This window comes from Pseudonaja textilis, chromosome 2 (assembly GCF_049901715.1).
Source record: "Pseudonaja textilis isolate UNSWEBS1 chromosome 2, rPseTex1.2, whole genome shotgun sequence".
NCBI classification, from domain to species: Eukaryota; Metazoa; Chordata; class Lepidosauria; order Squamata; family Elapidae; genus Pseudonaja; species Pseudonaja textilis.
In genome coordinates this window covers 129,328,652-129,342,410 of record NC_141991.1, presented here as the reverse complement: position 1 = coordinate 129,342,410, position 13,759 = coordinate 129,328,652, and the positions used below count along the sequence as shown (strand labels likewise).

The following is a 13,759-nucleotide window of genomic DNA, read 5'->3' as shown; positions in this document are numbered from 1 at the left end:
CAGAAGAGACCTGGGTATTCACAGCAATGTTCTTAAAAATGCCATTGGACTTTTTTTCTTTTTTCTTTTGAAGGCTTGGGTTACACTGATTGCAAACCCATGTGCTATGTAACAGAACTCTAATAACTTTCTCTCTGAAAATTATTATGGTTCAGGCCACATAATTGCTACCCTTAGAGTTGATGTAATGCAAAAAAATAACATTAGAAAATCTGTGGACCTGTACAAAAGTAGCCCATGGTGTTTTTTTTTCCAGACTCCTGGGAGTTGAAAGGAAAAGCCCAGATATTTAAACAACTTCATTTGTTCACTAAAAAGCTGATTTGTTTTTCTGACAGTGATGGAGGTGACAAATCCTTTTTGAGAAAAGCTGTTTTTGTCCTACCATTGTTTTCTCTGTACAATAGATAGGAGGCAAGGATCCATAGATTAGCCATCTCCATAACAATTAATACCAATTGTTTCAGATTCCTAAATCTGTCTTTGATCCCCAAAAGATGGATGAAGGAGTAAAGAGTCACTTATATATGAAAGTTGAAGGTGAAAACCAATGAGAGTAATTATTCAGAGGAGAGAGAGAGAAGAGGGAGAAATAGAGGGAGGGAGGGAGAAGAAGAGAGAGGGAGGGGGGGGAGAGAGAGAGCGCAAACAGTGAAAGTACAAGGCAAGGTTAATTAAAAACTAAAATCCCAGAGTAATATGTTCTTGAAGTCATCCATAGTTAGAGCAAACATTGTTATTTTTATCCATTAAATATGAAGTTGCTAGTGGTATATATTCTATAGTATATATAGGTTTATATAGTAATGTATATGTAAGTGAGTATCCTGATGCCTTCTTGATTTTTTTGGACTATAAGGATTAGTATTTAGAGGAAAGGTTGTCGGGAGTTGAAGTGGAAACCTTCTAGATAATTTCTGGTTATCTATCCCACATCTGGTACAAACTTGCTTCTGTCAGTCAATGATGTTTCCTAAATAGGGTAAAAGCCCATCTCAGTTCATGATCCTTCATTTTGACTGTCTGGTTTGGGCTCTCTTCTTGGATCTGGCATGGAACTAGGCTAGCCTTATGTTAAAGGAAATCCTGGCTCCATTTCTTTCTTTCTCTATAAGGTTTCTTGCTTCATGGTGCAGTTCAAGCCCCATTTTTCTAAAACATTCTAAGACTTTGCAATCTGCAGTGGCTGCAGAAAGAGCCAGTTTGGTGTACCCTTCAGAAGGCAAAAGACAGCCCAACCTCGAAAGAACGATTTATCAATACCCTAGACACTGAAGTCACTGTATGTTTGCTCAATCTGTGAGATGAATGGTATTTGATCTCCCATCAATTACGTTCTATAAAATTAAATAAACCAAAAGACAAGGTGATGACTTTAAAACCAGTGGAATTGCCTTCTGTGCCAAAATCCACTTTGAAAATTTCACTCTGAAACTGTCTGACAAATGACAAAGAACAGGTGACTCTACCAATTGGAGATTGTCAGGTCCAAAGAGGAAGACTATCACAAGAAGCAAACATGCTGAAGGGAAATTGCTCTGCACAGATCAGAAGTGAATAAGCTTGACGGTCCCTGAAATACAAACACAGCAAGAAAACTGGTTATTCATCTGAATACCTTCCCTTCATCCCAAAGCCTTTTTGAGGAAACAGCATCCTGAGATATATACAGATGGAGTTTTGAAGAATCTGCACTAGAACTTCCAGGAGAAGTCAGGAGGTTGACAGCCCTGCTTTAAAGGACAAGATATGGTAACATTCAGCAGGAATATCAGAAGCAGGAGCTTTCAGTTACCAGAGAATTGAACCACAAATGAAAAGGCCTAAAAGCAGAGGGTGGAGAATTTCAGTAGCATTAAGGCCAAGACTTGATTGATTGACTGACTGACTGACTGACTGATTGATTGAATATCTGATTGCATGACCAAGAATCTGGACTACCACTTAGTGCAGGGGTCTTCAAACTTGGCAACTTTAAGAGTTGTGGACTTCAACTCTCAAAATTCTGGGAGTTGAAGTCCACAAAAGTTGCCAACTTTGGAGATCCCTGACTTAGTGTAAGGTTTTTTAATTATAACAATAACAGAACTTAAAATGCCTAACAGGTTTTTTCCCCTCCTTTTTATTTAAAACGGAGAGATATTTTTTTAAAGATAATGTCTATACATGGACAGATAATTACTACAATTAATTGTACAATTGATGCTCAAATATAATATTAATAAAAGACACCAAGCAAAGCACACTGAATTGTTTTCGTAATATTAAAAAAGATAAGAAGAAATATAATTTTTTGAGTTTAGTAACAAAGTCTCTATTACACTAGTATTCTTTATAAATAATAAATTGTTAATTGTTTTGACAAGTGTTTAATAGTTTTGTTAAGTGTATCAACCATTTGGTTAGTATAAGAACCAGGCCAAAACTAATATCATTATCAAAAGATTAGCATGATCAAATCCTATAACCTAGGATTTTTCTGGAATTGAAATTGCAGTATTATTTTCAATGAAATAAATAGGAAAAGGGCAAGATAAAAGGAAAAGAGATGGGAGAGAAGACAATGAAAGCTATTAAGGAAATTGCTGATAGAGCAAAAGGCAATTATATTTCCTTTTAAATTCCAGAATTGTGAGAAGTGTAACACAAGGTTCTCTCTCTTCAGCACCCTCCTACAGCATACCATGCTACTTTCTTTACAATTCTTATCTTCAATTAAACCTTAAATCAACAGAATAATGCAAACAAAAGACATGAAATCATAGAAACAATGATGAAGATTTAATGGTCAATGTATTCACCATGATTAAGAAGAATGGTAGGCACAACAATGGACAATAGGTATTGAGATAAGTTTTGTATACAGTATATACAGTATTTATGGTTAACTGACAATCAATCATAGTTCAGCTTATTTAAGAGTCTTAATCACTGTTGAGGAAAAGATCCTGTATATACTGAGGAAACATTGGAATAACAGTGAGAAAGAGGGAGGAAAATTCAAAGATAAAGTGATATCCCTAACAAGCTGTGATGCTATTGAAATGCAGGGTATTTTTCCTAAGGCACACACAAAAAAAATTATCTTGACTTCCAATGGAAGTACACCTTACTTTATTTGTATAATGATGCCAACTCCTATGTGGTATCCTTCACTTCCTTTGCAGATGATTGATATTGGTGAGATATGTGTTTATTTCTTGTGGCAACTGTGTAAAACAAAGAGCAGGGCTATATACATCTGAGGCACAAATCATATTGTCCTCAGTTTTATAGCAGGCCACTGAGTGCTTTTGTTCAGTTCAAGCCCTGCTAGTACAAGCTGCAGTTTTATGCATTAGATTTATGAAGACTGGCTGACAGCCAGTTGGTGAGTAGAAGACCACATCAATCAACCAATCAAATCAACACATAATGAAAATAAATATCGTTATTTATTTATAATGAAAGTGCCTTTTTCATTAAATCATACATTATTTAGACTTTGAAGTTTCTTATTTATCCGTTCGGTTGATCGACTGAAGAGCCCAGATTTCTGCTCCTCAGAGCCCTCAAAACAGCTCAGCCGAAGGAAAGGAGCAACGCTGAACTTCAGGAAGGAAACAGTTGCAAACCAAAGCTCTTTTTCAGTTCCATAGTGCTGCAAAGGGAGTGTGGAAGAGTTACCAAGAAGAGGTCCAAGATAGATGATAGATAGATAGATAGATAGATAGATAGATAGATAGATAGATAGATAGATAGATAGATAGATAGATAGATATTGGTGGGGGAGGACAAGAAATTTCTGATGGGGTCTAACAGCAAGGCTACTCAGAGAAGCAGCTGATGGTAACACAAGTCTAGCAGCCAAGTGACCTAGACTTGATTGATGCCTGATTCCATTGTGTGTGTGCAGAGGTGGTATTCAGCAGGTTTTGACCAGTTCTGGAGAACCGGTAGCAGAATTTTTTGAGTAGTTCGGAGAACAGGCAAATACCACCTCTGACTGGCTCCACCCCCATTTATTCTCTGCCTCCTGAGTCCCAGCTGATCAGCTGGGTCTTCTTTGGTTGCCTTGCACAGGAGAACAGAGCTGGAAAGCAGGTTAGTGGGGTGGGGAGAGAATGGGAGATTTTGCAGTAACCTTCCCCCCAGGAGGGGGGACGGCATGGGGATTTTACAGTATCCTTCCCCTGCCATGCCCACCAAGCCACACCATGCCCACCAAGCCACACCCACAGAACCGGTAGTAAAAAATATTGAATCCCACCACTGTGTGTGTGAGAGAGAAGGAGAGACAGAGTCTATATACACACACTGTATGCAACATACACATGCACTGTATTTCTGTAGGAGATGACCAGGATGAGCCCAAGGGAAGGGTCAAACATGTCATCAGTTACAAGTCCCTGCCCAGCGAGGGCCCATAAAAGATCTAACTCCAGGCCACCTTGAATTCCTTTAACTTGCTGCTCATTTCCCTTGACCACCAGTGGTTTAGATTCTTGTGGAGAACATAAGCTTACAATAAAGCTTTATACTCATTTGAACTGCCTGAATCTCCTGATTTCTCTGGCGCTTGAGTCTCTCTAAAAAAGACAGTCCTACCCTTGCCCCCAAATTCATCCTAAAAATAAGCACGGCCTCAGATTTTCAGAGACCTGAGGGTTGTTTTTTTCCCCACATTCATTTTTCTTTGACTCGAGGGCTCTCTGCATGCCACCTATGCATCCCCATATGCACATACACAACATCTCTATCCTGTGCCCACGCGTTCCAGAAAGCTGCATGAAGGGCTCTGTTACTTTGATGAAAGAGGTAAACCCCCTTCCTTCCCTTTCTCCCTCCCTTCCTCCTTCTTCCCCTCCCATTTTATGCAAGATCACACATAAAAGCAAGCTCTCAAACTTAAAAATCAAAAAAGGGATTAAAGTCTCAAAGGGCAGAAGTGCCGAACAATAACCCCTGTCAAGCTACAATGAATGCATAGTTTCGATTTCTGTCCTTGATTTGGTTTCTTTTGAAAACAACTGAGATCACAACTAATCCAGAAGCAGGCAAGAGAAACAGGTTTGGCTTCTGCAAATGCCAGGAGCAACACAGCACTTTTTTCTCCCTTGATATCTTTAAAAGGGATACACCTGAGTACTCACATGTTCACAGCCATATACTGTCCCCAAACCTATGTCTTCAGGGTCCTTGGAGTTGCCTGAACTTGGTTGTTTTCTTGCAGACGTTTCATTGCACAGCACTGATGGTGTTACCTAGTTGGATGATGAAACGTCTACAAGAAAACAACCAAGCTCAGGCAGCACCAAATTTCCCAACCTGAGCTACAAATATTTTCTTCTATTGGTATGGAGCTTCTCTGGCCCTGTCTGCTGCAAAATAGGCTTCCACCAGTTTAAAGTGGAAAACACACACTTATAATCTCTAATATGGCAACAAAAAGAAGAATGATCTTAACATTCCCCCTTTGAAAACACTGAAAAAAGTCTGTCCTGACCAGGCATGTAATACAGACACATCTGCTGGGCAGGATCACTCAGACTATTCCTACCTTTGCCTGCGCCAAAATATGAATATGCATTGCGGGCTAGAGATCCTAGATAATAAATGAATAAAATAATACAAATCTTCTTTTATAGCAGGTCTTTGTCTTTGATTCCTTCAGGTATTTCTCTAACTCCTCAGGAACATGGGAACAAACAAAGCATGGGCTTGCAGGGATTCTGTGAGACAGGGCAAGAACAAAGAGAAATGTTAGCTGCATGCTTCCTACCTGGCCTTAAAGGGACAGCCCGTTTTCTTCTCCTTTGTAGAAATAAGACTATTCAAACCAGGATCTGAAACTAGCAGGATATACTATTGCTTGCGTGTATGCTTCATTTGTTTAATTCATTACATTTATTTCCCACCCATCTTTTTACAGGCTAACTCTGTGTGCCTTATTGTATTCCAAAGACTCTTTGAAGGGAAACACTAAGAAGATGCCTATTTGGTTTTAGGGTCTTCCCTTGCATATAGCCCACAAACAGACCAGATTTGTAACTGTGAGAGGGATCTTGGAGTCCTAGTAGACTATCACTTAAATATGAGCCAGCAGTGAGATGCAGCTGCCAAAAAAATCCAACCCAGTTCTAGGTTGCATTAACAGAAGGATATAATCAAGATCATATGAAGTGTTAATACTACTTTATAATGCCTTGGTAAGGCTAGGGGTGGGATTCCACCAGTATAACAACCGCTTCGGTGATCGTACTCTCCGGTCTGAACCGGTAGAATCCCACCCCAGGATAAGGCCACACTTGGAATACTTCATTTAGTTTTGGTCACCACAATGTAAAAAAGATGTTGAGACTCTAGAAAGACTTCAAAGAAGAGCAATAAAGATGATTAGGGGAACTGGAGGCTAAAACATATAAAGAACTGTTGCTGGAATTGGGTACGTCTAGTTGAATGAAAAGAATTAGGGATGAAATGATAGCAGTGTTCCACAAAGAAGAGGAAGTCAATCCAAAGCACCAGAAGGCAGGACAAGAAGCAATGGATGGAAACTAATCAAGGAGAGAAGCAACCTAGAACTAAGAAGAAATTTCCTGACAGTTAAAACAATTAATCAGTGGAACAACTTGCCTCCTGAAGTTGTGGATGCTCCAACCCTGGAAGTTTTTAAGAAGAGATTGGACAACCATTAGTCTGAAATGATATAGAGTTTCCTGCCTGAGCAGGTGGGTGGACTAGAAGACCTCCAAGTAGTAAGAGGGATCTTGGAGTCTTAGTGGACAACCAGCTAAATATGAGCCAGCAGTGTGCAGCAGCAGCCAAAAAAGCTAATGCAATTCTAAATTGCATTAACAGAGGGTTACAATCAAGATCAAGGGAAGTACTAATACCACTCTATAAAGCCTTAGTAAGACCACACCTAGAGTACTGCATCCAGTTTTGTTCACCACATTACAAAAAAGATGTTGAGACTCTAGAAAAAGTACAGAGAAGAACAACCAGGATGATTAGGGGTCTGGAGACTAAAACATATGAAGAACGGTTAGAGGAACTGGGCATGGCTAGTCTAGTGAAGAGAAGGACCAGGGGAGACATGATAGCAGTCTTCCAATATTTGAGGGGCTGCCACAGAGAGGAAGGAGTCAAGCTGTTTTCTAAAGTGCCTGTAGGCCAGACAAGGAATAATAGATGGAAACTGAACAAGGAGAGATTCAACATGGAAATAAGGAGAAACTTTCTGACAGTAAGAACAACCAACCAATAGAACAGCTTGCCCTCAGAAGTTGTGGGAGCGCCATCACTTGAGACTTTCAAGAAGAGATTGGACTGCCATCTGTCAGAAATGGTGTAGGGTTTCCTGCTTGGGTGCGGGGTTGGAGTAGATGACCTACAAGGTCCCTTCCAATTCTGATTGTTAAATCTGTTAGATCCCTTCCACCTCTGTTATTCTATTATTATTATTTTTCAATCAAATATACATTTGTCAAGCCTTGAGCCATTTTGAAATCCTAGCCCAGAACAAGGAGTGAATATCCTGTAAGTATTACATTGCACAGACCCTCTTTCTCTTTTTATCATTATTTAATTTGCATAATGACCCAAAAGGATATCAGATAAGAAGCATTGTGGGAGCTATAAATAAAGCTTCTTTGTTTAATTGATATGTCTGGAAGAAGGGAGTTAAGGTGGATTCCTAGGCAATTATCTGTTCTGTATACTATTGTATCTTATGTATTCCCATCCTATGATAAGAGTTCCTATGATAAGATTAAATATTCACATTTACTCCAATTTAAATAACAAAGTGGAGAAAATAGTAAACTTGAATCTGCAGTCCAAATTCCTATTTTCATAACTGATGGAAAACCAGTGTCCTCTCAACTCAGTAGGTGGGATTCAAAAATGTTACTAACGGTTCTGTGGGCGTGGTGTGGTGGGCATGGTGTGGCTTGGTGGGCTTGGTGTGGCAGGGAAAGGTTACTGTAAAATTTCCATTCCCACCCCACTCCTGGGGGAAGGATACTGCAAAATCTCCATTCCCTTTTCACCCCACTAACCTGCTTTCCAGCTCCGTTCTCCTGTGCAAGGCAACCAAAGAAGACCCAGCCAATCAGCTGGGACTCAGGAGGCAGAGAATAGATGGGGGCGGGGCCAGTCAGAGGTGGTATTTGCTGGTTCTCTGAACTACTCAAAATGTCCGCTACCCGTTCTCCAGAACTGGTCAGAACCTACTGAGTACCACCTCTGCTTTAGATCTATAGAAATATGATGTGCAGGTGGCAACATATCCTTCCTGTGGAATTAACCTCTCCCCAGATATAAGGCCTCCTCTCTCCCTGTTAAGTTGTTTGGAAAATGATTTTGGAGAAGAGATCGTGGACTATCCCCAGGTTTAAGCTGCATGTTTTAAAGTGGTTGCAGCAGTATATTTCTGATGTTTACTGTTCTTTATTGTTTTGTTCTTTGTAATTTTTAAACTTACTATAGTAGACAAATTGTAAATTGCTCACAAACTCTGAGCTGAAGCAAACTAAATATCTGAGCAAACATTCACATGGCTCGATATTCTTAAAATTTTATGTCTTTTAACTATCATTTATAAATAGTCCTTATTGGCTTAATATTTTGTAAAACCCATGTTACTTCCTCCAATGCTAAAAAGTGATTTGAAGGCATGTTGTTAGCTCAAAGCTATGAATCAAAAGGCATTTAAAGTGATGATATGATGACTGTATTTTTGGGCAAAAGTACGTATGTTGCAATCGCTCTAAACACAGAATTCTTATCCAATTGTTAATCTAATCCAATTAACTAATATAAGATACACATCCTCCATTCCATTCAGGTTTTTTTTTAATAAAAGGCATGCTTTGTTATTTTTGATTCCAGGGTCCTCCCCTCATGTTAATTTTGTATGACTGGTGATCCAATTTGGACACCCTCCCATCCTAATAATAAAGCTTATTTTCTAAGCTTGATGGATCCTAACATACAAAGAGCTTCACCTTCTACTGCTTTCAAGGTGAGTTGTGAAGTCAAATCCCCTCTGGACTAAGTTAGCCTTTCATAAACCCAGGAAAGAAGTTACACTTGATGAAATAAATGTGGGCCTTGACAATTGAAACCACTTTCTCTAGTAAAGCATGGGAGCTTCTTGACAGAAGACCACCAATGGAGGAGACATGCATTCATTTACAGAAAGAGAATTGCTCAATCCAATCATCTGACATTCACTGGACCATTTGGCTTGGGCTTAACAGGAGACCCTCAAGACATTGGGAGCTTTGCAACTGCTGTAGCCTGCGACCCTCCGAAGCTGCATTTGAAATTGCATGCAGTTTAAAAGGAAACTAAACTGGCCAGATACCAAAAAAAAAAAAAAAAATCCAGGCAAGCCGGTTTTTTACCCCAAGAGGTAACAACATGATGTACTAGACTGGAGTGACACTAGACACCAGCGGAAATAAAATCCATGTTCAGACACCATGTACAATGTCCATTTTTTTAAAAATGCTTGTGGAATTCAGTGCAGCTAAAGAACAGTGGGCTTGAGTTCAACAAAATGTGGAAAGGGTGATTTGCTTTTCCACAATGTATGGAATAAACTAACATTTGTTGTACTTGTGTAACATTTCAGCCCTCAGAGATTAATCCTTAACATAAACGTGTTCAGCCATAAACCATGGCTGGACCCATACAACATCCTAGTCAAACACACAACAAAAGAATACATTAGATCTCAGCAGGCTGTATGAATTTGGTCCCAGGGTCTAAATTTCCATTATAAAGCATTGGTATTGAAGTTGTGTTTAAAGAGGGTTTTTTAAAACTTTCTTATATTCCCCCAAGCCTCTTGAAAGAGAAGCTTAAGAGCAATTGTTCTCTATTAAAAAAAGGAATGTTGTAACATCACACTGTTTAGTTAAGCTCTTTAGCTAAGCCATTAACATACAAATTACCAGACATCATTTTTGTAATACACTGTCAAATTTCCTTGGGACATGTCTAATGGAGTCTTACAAATATAATAATTTATCTTTAAATCATTCTCTGCAGCAAAAGGTTTTCCTCTTCTCTTTTCTAACAAAAATACTCTTAAAAATCTAATACATCACTGCCAAATCTGTTCCAAAAGATCAGTTCAACAGCTTAATACATAGCATAACATTCACATTTGTTAAAGTTTATTGTTTATTAAACAAATTTGTATGGCTACCCAATTCACACACATCGACATATACTAGCAATACATTTCTATTCCAAAGAACTACTATTTTTGTGCTTGTAAACCAATTGCTTCTTTCAATCAAATTTGCAAAAGAGTTGTTTTTTGGAGAGCTAAAATTGTTTCTGAGTAGTTCCCCTTTTATATTTTTCCCATCTATTCATTTAATGATTCATGTCTCATGTTTATCGGTTAGTCATGGGCGGATTAGAGAAGATTATTTAATTCCCCAAATCACAAGGTATCAACAGTAGAATATTTTCATATATAATGTGTTTAATTTTATGATAGAGTGGTGTTGACAAAATTATGTTCAAATTTCCAAAAATACATCATGATCTATTTGTTATCATTAAATTAATTTCTCCTTATAGGTCTCTATCATTTTTCAATAATCTAAGCCATACTATACCTAATGTATAGATTAGTAATAGCCCAAATTCCCCTAGTTTTATTTTTTGCTTCACTTTTTTTACAGTTGTTTGTGTTTCTTTGTCTTCCCATTATTATACCAATGTTTTATAGTATTTAAAATAATTAAAACACACAACGTAACTGTTCCCAATAATTTATGAATCAGGATTTCTTACCCTTCCTACGTACTCCATTAAGAAAGAAGGACAATTTTCCCTGAAAGACATTTTCTCATGTTTTAAGTCCAGATCTTATAATTTTTATTCTTCTTCATCCAGTTTATCACTGATATGAGTAGGTAGAATTCTTTATTGGCCAAGTGTGATTGGACACACAAGGAATTTGTCTTGGTGCAAATGTTCTCAGCGTACATAAAAGAAAAGATACATTCATCACAGTCAAGAATCATCAGGTACAACACTTAATAATAGTCATAGGGTACAATAAGCAATCAAATCATACTAGGAAACAGTCAATATAAATCGTAAGGATACAAGCAACAAAGTTACAGTAATACAGTCACAAGTGGGAGGGGATAGGTGATAAAGAGTGATGAGAAGATTAATAGTAATAGCAGTGCAGACTTTGTAAATAGTTGGACAGTGTTGAAGGAATTATTTGTTTAGCAGAGTGATGGTGTCCTCGTGTCCAGTTGATCTGGTGTGCAGTGCTCTATAGTGCCATTTTGAGGGTAGGAGTCAAACCAGTTTATGTCCAGGATGTGAGGGGTCTATAAATATTTTCACAGCTCTCTTTTTGACTTGTGCAGTACACAGGTCCTCAGTTGAAGGCAGGTTGGTAGTAATGGTTTTTTTTCTGCAGTCCCAATTACTCTCTGGAGTCTGTGTCTGTCCTGTTGGGTTGCAGAACCAAACCAGACCGTTATAGAGGTGTGGATGACAGATTCAATAATTCCTCTGTAAAACTGTATCAGCAGCCCCTTGGGCAGTTTGGACTTTCTGAGTTGGCACAATAAGCCACCTCGAATTGGGTTGAATATGTTTCAAGAGGATTTATACAAGCCTTATGAGGTAGGTTGGGGGTCCAAAGATCTGGCCATCAGTAATTCTAAATAAAACAATAAACCAGATACATCTGCATCTGACAAATTCTGTAGAAGTTCTCAGCTCACAGGTATAGAAAATGGTTTTGGACAGGAAATGCCACTCTACACTGTAATTTCATGCTGAGTTGAAATGGCATCAGGGTGAAACTTGACTGATGGAGTTTCTTTCTCTCAAGATCCATAAATGTCACAGATCCCAAATGAGGTATTTATTAGAATAGATCTGTGAAGGCGAATCTATGGCATGCATTAGGTATATATTTATGTATTTTTGGTTACTTGATAATTAATTTCAACTCAGTTTGTTTAAAGTATTTAAAGGCTGCTTTGCTGTTGTTATTATTATGGTTGTTCACACAGCCAGCCAGATGTTTAGACTAGATTTGATATTTTTGTCCACTGACTGAGTCCTTCCCAAGACCTGGGATAGTCAGATGTGGATAACGGATGGTGTTACAGATATCATTGCAAGATATAAACTGTTCTAGTAAAGCTGCCTTTTGCAATTGACTGATGACAATTTTGTCGATGCCAATGCTGTTCAAGTGGTGCTCCAGTTCTTTTGGGGTCGTGTATTAAATAATATAATATATAATTACTATCAATGTTATATGGATTATTTAATTAAAGATATTTATTAAATTATTAATTTACACATATTGTGGTTTTAATTATATGGGGATTATAGTCTGTCGCACAGTCAGCCAGATGTTTAGACTACATCTGACACTTTTATTTACCTATCAAGTTCTTCCCAAGAGCCTGTGATAGGCAGATATTGTTGATGTAAGATGTAAGCTGTTCCAAGGAAAAGATGATTCAAGTTCTCATCAAATACTCCAATCTTTCTTCCATGTTTGCTCCTCCATCACTTCCTAGGAATCAATGAGCTGCTGAATATCTTTAGAGAGGAAACTGTAGTTGAGACTAATACCCACATTCATAAGGCTGCCTCTGTCCCTCCTGCGAAGACCCACATCCTTTTTTGTGTATGTGTGCTCATATCACAGACAGGTTGCTTTAACAGGTTGCTTTAACTCAACTTGAGAAGAAGCTGGCAGCCTGCTGACAAATACATACCTGTGCAGGCTTGGTTTGCCATTATAATCTTTCATGAGTTGGGCTTGTGGGTATACCTACAAAGGCAAATAAACAGTGCAACCTCAAGTAGAGTTAAAGCTGACATATGCGTTCATGCACAGAGAAATAGCACTGTTTATTTGCCTTTGTAGGTGTACCCACAAGCACAACACCTGGAAGATTATAATGGCAAACCAAGCCTGCGCAGATATGTATTTGTCAGCAGGCTGCCAGCTTCTTCTCAAGTTGAGTTAAAGCAACCTTGCCAGGAAAGTGTTATCAGACCAGCTCCCAGCAACAATTCTCTCATTCTTAAGATTCTAATGGAAAACAGGTCCTGTGTGTGTTTGTGTGTTTGCTATGGAAAAACATAATATGGAAGCTGGTTACATGGCTCCCATTGAGACAGGGAGCATTGCCTAGCTTTAAAAATTAATATGGGCCAATGGTAATCTTTTTGCAGACCCTCTTGACCTGTGGCATTTTCATTTTATTTTGCATTCATTTTTGTGCACCCCATAGCAGTGGCTGGACTTGAGGACAAACCCTCAATCCAGACAGTTGCCCTGAGCACGCAAACCCATGCCCAGACAACTGAGTAAAGGTTTTGCTGCTTTTCTGTCTCTCAGACTGTTGCTGTTGGGTTTTTTGTTTTTTTTACTTGCAAAATGGAAAGTCCATCAAACCTAACTCAAAAGACAGATGAGACAGATAATAACTGTTGATGCAAATAACAACTGTGAAATAAAACAAGATTCGGCCAGGAGCAATGGCAGTTAATCCAAACCAAGTCTGCATGTGTCCACCACAGCTTTTGGAGGAAAAAGTGTAATTTCTTTGAGTTCCTGAAGGGAAGGTAGGATAACCATCTACTAAACAAATAGATCTATCATAGGTTTAAAGAAACTCAATTGGAAGATATTTGCTGAGAAATATACCAGAAAGGGCCAATTAAACTGTAAAGCACCGGCACTCCTGATGCAGCATTC

At 38.5% G+C, this 13,759-nt stretch overlaps 1 protein-coding gene across 1 annotated transcript in view; it reads right to left on the bottom strand.

Annotated features, from left to right (window-relative positions):
* Positions 1–1,573, bottom strand: part of FAIM2 (Fas apoptotic inhibitory molecule 2) — a 104,017-nt gene extending 102,444 nt beyond the window's left edge. Inside the window, exon 1 of the mRNA XM_087925253.1 lies at positions 1,470–1,573. The gene's annotated coding sequence lies outside the window, so the exon portion shown is untranslated. The remainder of the gene's footprint in view (positions 1–1,469) is intronic.
* Positions 1,574–13,759: the final 12,186 nt, after the last annotated feature.